Genomic DNA, 8116 nt, shown 5'->3' with positions numbered 1-8116 from the left:
AACCATGTATATTGTTTTTATGCGTCTGTTTTATCATCATTGTAATGCTGTCACTTTTAGCAGTGATATCTTATAACTTACCATAAAAATTCATTTAATTATTTAACCTTACCTCGAAGGAGTAGATATCATTGTCTAATAATCATGATGAGCCTGTTGGTCACCTGTGATAATTGAAGGGTGCTGCAAAAATTATTTTTGAAGTATTGGGTCACATGATCAGGTTACGACTTGACGATTAGTTCAAGCTGAAACAAAACTGTAAAGTAGCGAGCATCTATATTTGATACGGGGTCTTTGGTAAAACTCGAAGTGTTTGTCATAAACTAGTGCTACGATAAGTTTATATTGAGCTTTTCATTGGCCTTTCAATTCCCGTGAGAACATCACGTGACAAGAGAATAACCAGACTGTAATGATTACGTCATCGAAATAAAGAGATTCCAATCTATGGCAGATTTTCGTTTTGGAGCTTTTAAGAGCTTGTAATTGCATTTCCACATATTTGGCACCTACAACACAACAGAGTAAAAAATGGTGAACCTTTTGATATCCAACAAATGTAATGTGAATTTTGTTGCAAGTCAACCTTTAAGCATGACAAAATGTAACCGTTATCACCAGAAACATATCAAATTGTGGATTGCCCTGCCCTACTTTGTGTTTTAGCCTTGTTTTAGCCTAGTTTTGTCTGGCCCTACCTTGTGACAGTGAAGTAGAAGAGCTTGCGGGCTGCTTTGCTCTACCTTGATTTCTATAACAGTGAATAAGAGGAGCTTTTATTTTTTTCTAGTTTAGCATCATAAACCTTTGTGTTTAGCCAAGCTTATGAATGCTAAAGGAATTTTTCTTCAACTGAAATTGATCAAAAGAGCAGAGCAAGGCTGTTTTATACTTCACATGACTAGCCTTTTGTTATTTACACAATCTAGGGCAAGATAAATAATGGTTAATTTCCAAACGGCTAACTTCCTCTATTGTATATTCATAGGTACTGACCAGTTAGATATCTTCAGCAACAAAAATATATCATAAATTCTGTGAAAAGTAAAAACTTTCAAACTAAATAGCAAGCTAATATATTAGCAGAACTAAGAGGACCCTGGTATAAACTGATGCATGCATTTATTAACTTTACTAATCTAAGATGTTTACTTTTCACACCGATATGAAACTACATACTTTGATTTCAAGGTTTATTTATAAACATTCGTATCTGTAGGAGCTCCCTATATGGAAGACTATGTTGTGGTTGTGGTTGTCTCTTCTACTAGTTGTCTCCGGTGGTAAGATCCTACAGTATTTTTTTGTCTCAAATCATTCCATTACTTTATGTTTTAGGTCATCTGATTGTCCAATCATGTGATCTGTGTTTCACTGTATTTATGGTAGTAAATGTTGGTAGTAGAGTTGCCCCGATTTCAATATCGGTATCGGTGCCGATATGGGTGTTAAGTATCTGAATCGGTATCGGCCGATCTTTCTTAAAAAATCGGAAACTTCAGATACTTTTTGCAGATCAACTATTTAGCAGAAAACCGTATTTTAGCCTGCTACACCAATAAAAAATCATCAGCTGCAAACTCCTTACTTTTACCTAATGAATTCCAGGCCTGTCACACAATCTATTTCATGTCTATAGGATGATAAACATCAACACAGCTGAGGAATCTTTTGGCTTTAGTCAGGACGTAATCACCAAGTGCGGTATTTCCCAATTACAGCGATATGATTTATTGCAGCCAGTCACGAACAAGAGACCCAATGATGGGAAACATGAATGCGGTGTAATATTTCAATGTACTAGCATTGCGAAAGTAATTTGAGCAGTCGAGGCGTAAAGTTATCTATCTCTATTGATCCTCATGATATGATGTATCGTTTGCATCGCATAAAATAACCTCAGTGGCTTATCGGTATTTAGCCTGTCCTCCATCATCTGTGACAAGTGAATCATTCTTCACTACGACTGGCTACATCGCTATAGTCTAGGAGCAGAGTAACTCAATTGTGAGTTGTTATTACTTTACTCAACTTATGCAATATGATGCGTGCAAAAGATTCTTCAATCTTCATATATTGCCTGTTGGCACGTTGCACTCTGTAATGTCGTTACTTATATACTTTCATGTCTAAATTACATACTCATCAAATGGCGGAGGCGTAATAAACAAGTTGATCGCTGTTGCCATTGTGACAAGGAATTTCACAAACTGTGATTGGATAATTGAAACAAAACGTCATAGTCCGCCAGAATGCTTAATAATAACGGCCAAAACTAGCCGCATGAGCTGCGTGCACTGCGTGCCTGAGCTACTAACCTCAAGTGATTTAGCAGTCCTACCACCTCAACAGATAAAATCGGTAACTGAACGTGTTGACCATTATAAGTTCAACCATTTGAAATCATTTATAACTATTGCTAGGTAAGAAGAACTAAATATTTTCATGATCAAACCGAAGACCTCGTTCATTCACCACGATAGCCATTAATTCATTGCCATTGAATATCAATAACGATGTTCATATTAATATGATGATTCAATCTCTATTGACTGATAATAAATTCTAAGCAACTAACAGATGTCATCACGAACCAGATTTTAGATGTGATGTAGTTAAATATTCCATTTTATCTTATTGTTTTTTTCATTTGAATTTGATGATCCGCCAATGATCCGGTCTCCTACTAATCACGCCGCCTGATCCCACAAATCATAGCTGGAGTAAAGACAATGATGAGATTTTTTTGCAGTGATTTAGTGATGGACACAGAGCTGTTCCCAGGCAGTTTGTTCATTGGACTAGTTTCTCATGCAAAAAGAGTAGATGTGAAAACTGATGATGATGCAAAACTGCATCTTTAGTTTGCTTAAGTCTATGTGGCTGTGTAAACTGCAGCAATGAAATGAACGACGAGTTTAAAGATGGTAATCATATAGACAGTGATGATGAGCTTTAAGATTCTATTTACTAATTTTATTAAATACTTTGCAATATGCTTTCTAGAATCGATTGAGAGTTTTCGATGTATCATGATAAACAGAATGTTTATCTTGGTAAATATGCTTTATAATAATCATACAACGTATCAAATACACATACAAAGTCCTATGATATTAATTAACCATCCATAAAGATAGTTGTCATCGAACATACTGCACCAACATTGTTTTAGCACGCTACCCATACAACATAACTAAAACTAAGCAAGAGATTTCGCATAAAAATGTCAGTTAAATAAAATAACATGTAGTATCACCAACGAAAATTACTAAGAGAAAAATAGTAAATACTTTATGCTTGTCACATGTCGCCCAGCAATATAATAATTTCATTAAAAATATTAAACATTAAATTCGTTAATTAGTCTGCGTCACAACCAGTGTACCCAATGAGGTATACAGTATAGCCTGCCAATCAGTAGTTGTACATGTCCCATTGTAAAGAGTATGAAGAGGGCTCCTGACAGACCAGTGGATAAGATGATGACGAGAAAAGTCTGTCATATTGAGTCTCTGGCGGCTGACTACAAAGCAAAGAATCACATCCATTACATACAATAAGTTTAAAATACAAAATCTATGTACGTTTATGGTGCAATATTTATCCATCATAACCTAGCAGAGAAAACGATCTATCAAATCATGTAGGTATAAATTTAAAACTTAAAAATAAGAAGAGGTACAGGACTAATTTTTATGTGTAGGCAATGTACATAGCTCTATACATGAAAGGAATAAATGTACACCTTTCAGCTCATGCCACAACAATATTTAGTTAACTCAACCATCGCATACTTTTGTAAGGTAATAATTGATATGTGAGCACTATAATAATAATACAATATAACTCAATAGATTAAACTACAATGAAAGATGTAGTGATATATCATATCGCACAACATAATGCAAAACATAAATCCTATGAAACAATTTAATGCAACGCAGGTCAATACAACATAATACAGTTATTATAATACAATACACCAGAATATAATGTAATAACACAGTAATACAGTATAAGTTCTGCATGACACTATAACATGACGACTTTATTAGGTTTGTTATGGACCTATCTGACCGTTTGTAGATGGTGCTCAACATCTCATAAAAACTTTAGACTATCGGCTCTTTTCCGTTAGTAAGGCTTATTAGAATGTAGAACTTGATTATAATGAATTATGTAATCCATAATAGCTAGCTGTAGTAATTAATTTAGATAGATTTTAAATTTTCACTGCTACTAGTCCTACTACCAACGCTGACGGCTGATTTAATCTTCAATGAATTAATGGCTATCGTGGTAAAGGAATGAGGTCTTCAGTTTGATCATGAAAATAATTAATTCTGCTTACCTTATAGTTGTAAATGGTTCCAAATGGTTGAACTTATAATGGTCAACAAGTTCAGTTACCGTTTTTATCTTTTGAGTTGATAGAACTGCTAAATCACTTGAGGTTAGTAGCTCAGGCACGCCGGCACAAGCTACTAGTTTGGGCCGCCATTATTAAGCAATCTGGTGGGTTATGACGTTTTGTTCCAATTATCCAATCACAGTCTGTGAAATTCCTTGTCACCATGGCAACAGTGATTGACTTGTTTATTACGCCTCCGCCATTTGATGAGTATGTAATTTAAACATGAAAGTATATAAGTAACGAGATTACAGAGTGCAACATCCAAAGGGGCAATATATAAATATTGAAGAATCTTTTGCATGCATCAAACTGCATAAGTTGAGAAAAGTAATAGAAATTATTTTTATGACAGATAGGGTTATCCTGCTCTCTGACTACTAGTGATGGAAGATAAGGACGTCTCACTGAGATAATTGAATCACTAACGGTAATTTAGAGAAACATTTATTTGCTCTAAACTTGTACAGATGCATCAGTTCGTTCAGCAATAAAATACATACTTCATTATTACAGAGAAAGCTGTACCACTAACAGTAATTACCATTATTAATAGCAGATTACAAGAAACGTGGACTGTTTTGTTACTAGATGCGCAGTATGTCAGTATGTGAATATATATACATGTATATCTTTTTTCCATAAATACAAACAAATAAATACTTCAATATTTATATTTTCTTTGCATTATATTTGCGTAATAGAATTAACAACTATCTATGCAACACAAAAGATCTGAATCAGTATCTGAATCGGATTATTTTTCAATAAGAATCGGTATATCGGATCGGTATCTGAATCTGCTGGTGAAATTAGAATCGGGACATCTCTAGTTGGTAGTCCACAGTGACCATGCTAACTGGTCTACTGTGTACCAATACAGCTGACAATTGTACTATTGGCTCTATATATGTTCAGTAAACTATTGTATCACTATATTGTTTATAATTGTTCCGATCTTAATTGCTCCTTTACTTATTAAAATACATTTAGTTAAATTCACTTACACTCTTTTAACTGGTCAGACATCGTATCACATATAATTTTTAGTATGGTAGTTACTTGTTACTCTTTTTAAATGCTTTACCCAGTAATATAAAACAAACTCCTTTATAGATTCACAACTATTCCTCTGACTGATCATCATATATTCCTACTATGTCTATCAGTAGGTACTATAGTTGCGTCAACCTGGTAAGTACTAGTGTGTTCCTATCTAAACTACTCAATAGGAAGATGGTATGTAGAAGAGAGAAGATTCTATATTTATCTTAAATACATTGGTGAGTTTTTGCTGACATTTTCCATGAGTACTCTTAGCATTTCATTTCTCTAAATTTGAGATTGGTTGGCGGCGACGCGGATTGTCCTATGTACGTATCAATCACGCAATTGTTGATCTAATTCAAAATATCTGGCTCACTAAAATATAAATGAAGATTTGAATTTTGTAATGAGAAGGATGTGAAAAGTATGAACAACTAACTAGGGTTTGCATTGGTTAGCCAATCAGCAGGCTCTATACTTGGTAAGCTTCAAATAAACATCCATTTGTTGAGTTGAGGTTAAATAAGACTCACCTATTCTTTTCTTAAAGGATATTTCTAATGAAGCTCAAGAACATGTGCCAGTGTTTACCCCTTCCAACATCAAATGGTGCATTTCAGTTAGCACCTACGTTCACTGAAATAAAATATTTTATTTTAATTCCAAAGTTACGGCTAACAAAAATCTTACATGTCATTTAGTTTTTATATTTATTGAAAACATTAAGGTAGATACGGGTTGAACAATTTGGATAAAAAAAGACACTCTTGCCATAAATGCAGTAGCTAGTACATCTTATCTTGGTTTCTAGTCACAATATACTAATTTAGAATTACCGGCTCTATCTATGATTATTTATAACAACCATAAAAGTAATAGTAAATAGTAAATAATGGTACTCGAATGAGTATACCACAAAATGTTTAACACATAAACAGGCATATTAAAACAGTATAAGTGCTTTTGAAATATTTAGCCTCATATCTAATTTTGTTTTAATAGGCAACTATATTTGCTTGAGTGAGTAGCTTTTAAAATAGCTGACACACTGGGTAACTGAATAAACAAAAAATTAAAATATCCTAATCCAGAGCTAAAAGAATTTTATTAAATTTATTAAAGGTAAGACAGAGTTTACAATTTCTAGTTTTATACGATACGCATAGATTACACCAGTCTAATTTTACAACTTTGTTTTAAAAGTTGATCATTCACTTTAAATATATTTATAGCATATGTTGTATTTCTAACAATTCCTAAAGCGCAATGAAAAGTAACTTCATGCATGTAGTGCTGAATATTTTATATCTAAATGAAGCATGCAAATTAAAATTCTTTGCATTTTTTCTTTTCATTTTACCATAGTATCTGCTGCAGCCATGAAACCAGATGAGCAGGGTAATGTAAACCATGAAACCAGATGAGCAGGGTAATGTAAACCATGAAACCAGATGAGCAGGGTAGTGTAAACCATGAAACCAGATGAGCAAGGTAGTGTAAACACAACACCATTATCGACTGAGACTCTTCAACAGGGGCAGTTGCTGCTAATCAGATATGCCTACTCTTATAATAACCCACTAAGTAATCTGTATGCATGTACTATAAGTTTAACTATTCATTGTTCACAAAGTCCCTTGACCTTACACGAAGACTAACTTAATGCCTGGCATTGCATGGGTGATAAAATTATTTGCACAAAAAATTGATTTTAAAGCAGCATATAAAACAATCATAATTTTTAAATGAAGATATTTGTTTATTTCTGTGTGTGTCCGGTCAATGCATAACTCAAATATTTAAAAGGTCAAGGCATAGTTAAAACAGACTGTTAAACAAACGTTTCTTACTTCTTATCCTACACATTTGTTCAAGATTTAAAACAGCTTATAAGCAATGTCAGGTAATGGAGTTGCCATTTATTAAGTTTCTTGACCCAATGAACTTGAAAAACTTAAGCTAGTTCATATCTGTACTATAATAAGAACCGAACCTCACAGGAATTATACCCAGACATTTTGAAAGCACGGATGCTAGGCCAAGCACACTACCTCTAAAACATGCAGCCACTTTGCCACCGCTGGGAATAATTGTGTTTATAATGGTTGGTTACCCACCATTATCTCTCAAGTCTGGGCAGTTGTTTTTAGTAAATCAAGCATGCTTCTAGTAGTTTGCTTCTAGTAGTTAAAATGCTGTAAATGTGCGTAATTTAACAAATTGCTATAAACCGGACCCATGCGGCAGCCAAACAAACAATTAGATTTGTAGGCTATATATATATATACAGTATATATATATATATATGTATTTATTTTTATTAATATCTATATATACATATATATTTATAGATAATAAAAAATGAACACTAGTACATGTACTAGTACAACTTTGCAAAATAATACTGCTTAGCTTTTAGTGATATCATGAACCAGCATATTTGTTCTTTACAAACATGAAAGTCTGGAATTTTTCAATTTAGTTTCAGTATGGAAACAGTCCAAGTTTTATCATTTTTCAACTCCGTCTATGCAGACATCATTGAAAAACAAATGCAAAAAGTATTAGTTAGTAAAAGCTTTAGCAACATCGTTGGAAATACGTTGCTGGAATGTTCAGCAAATGATCTCTTACAAAATTCCCACAATGGTT

Source organism: Watersipora subatra, chromosome 1, assembly GCF_963576615.1.
Source record: "Watersipora subatra chromosome 1, tzWatSuba1.1, whole genome shotgun sequence".
NCBI lineage: Eukaryota > Metazoa > Bryozoa > Gymnolaemata > Cheilostomatida > Watersiporidae > Watersipora > Watersipora subatra.
The sequence above is the reverse complement of the archived record's forward strand: the minus strand, read 5'-3'. Positions refer to the sequence as shown.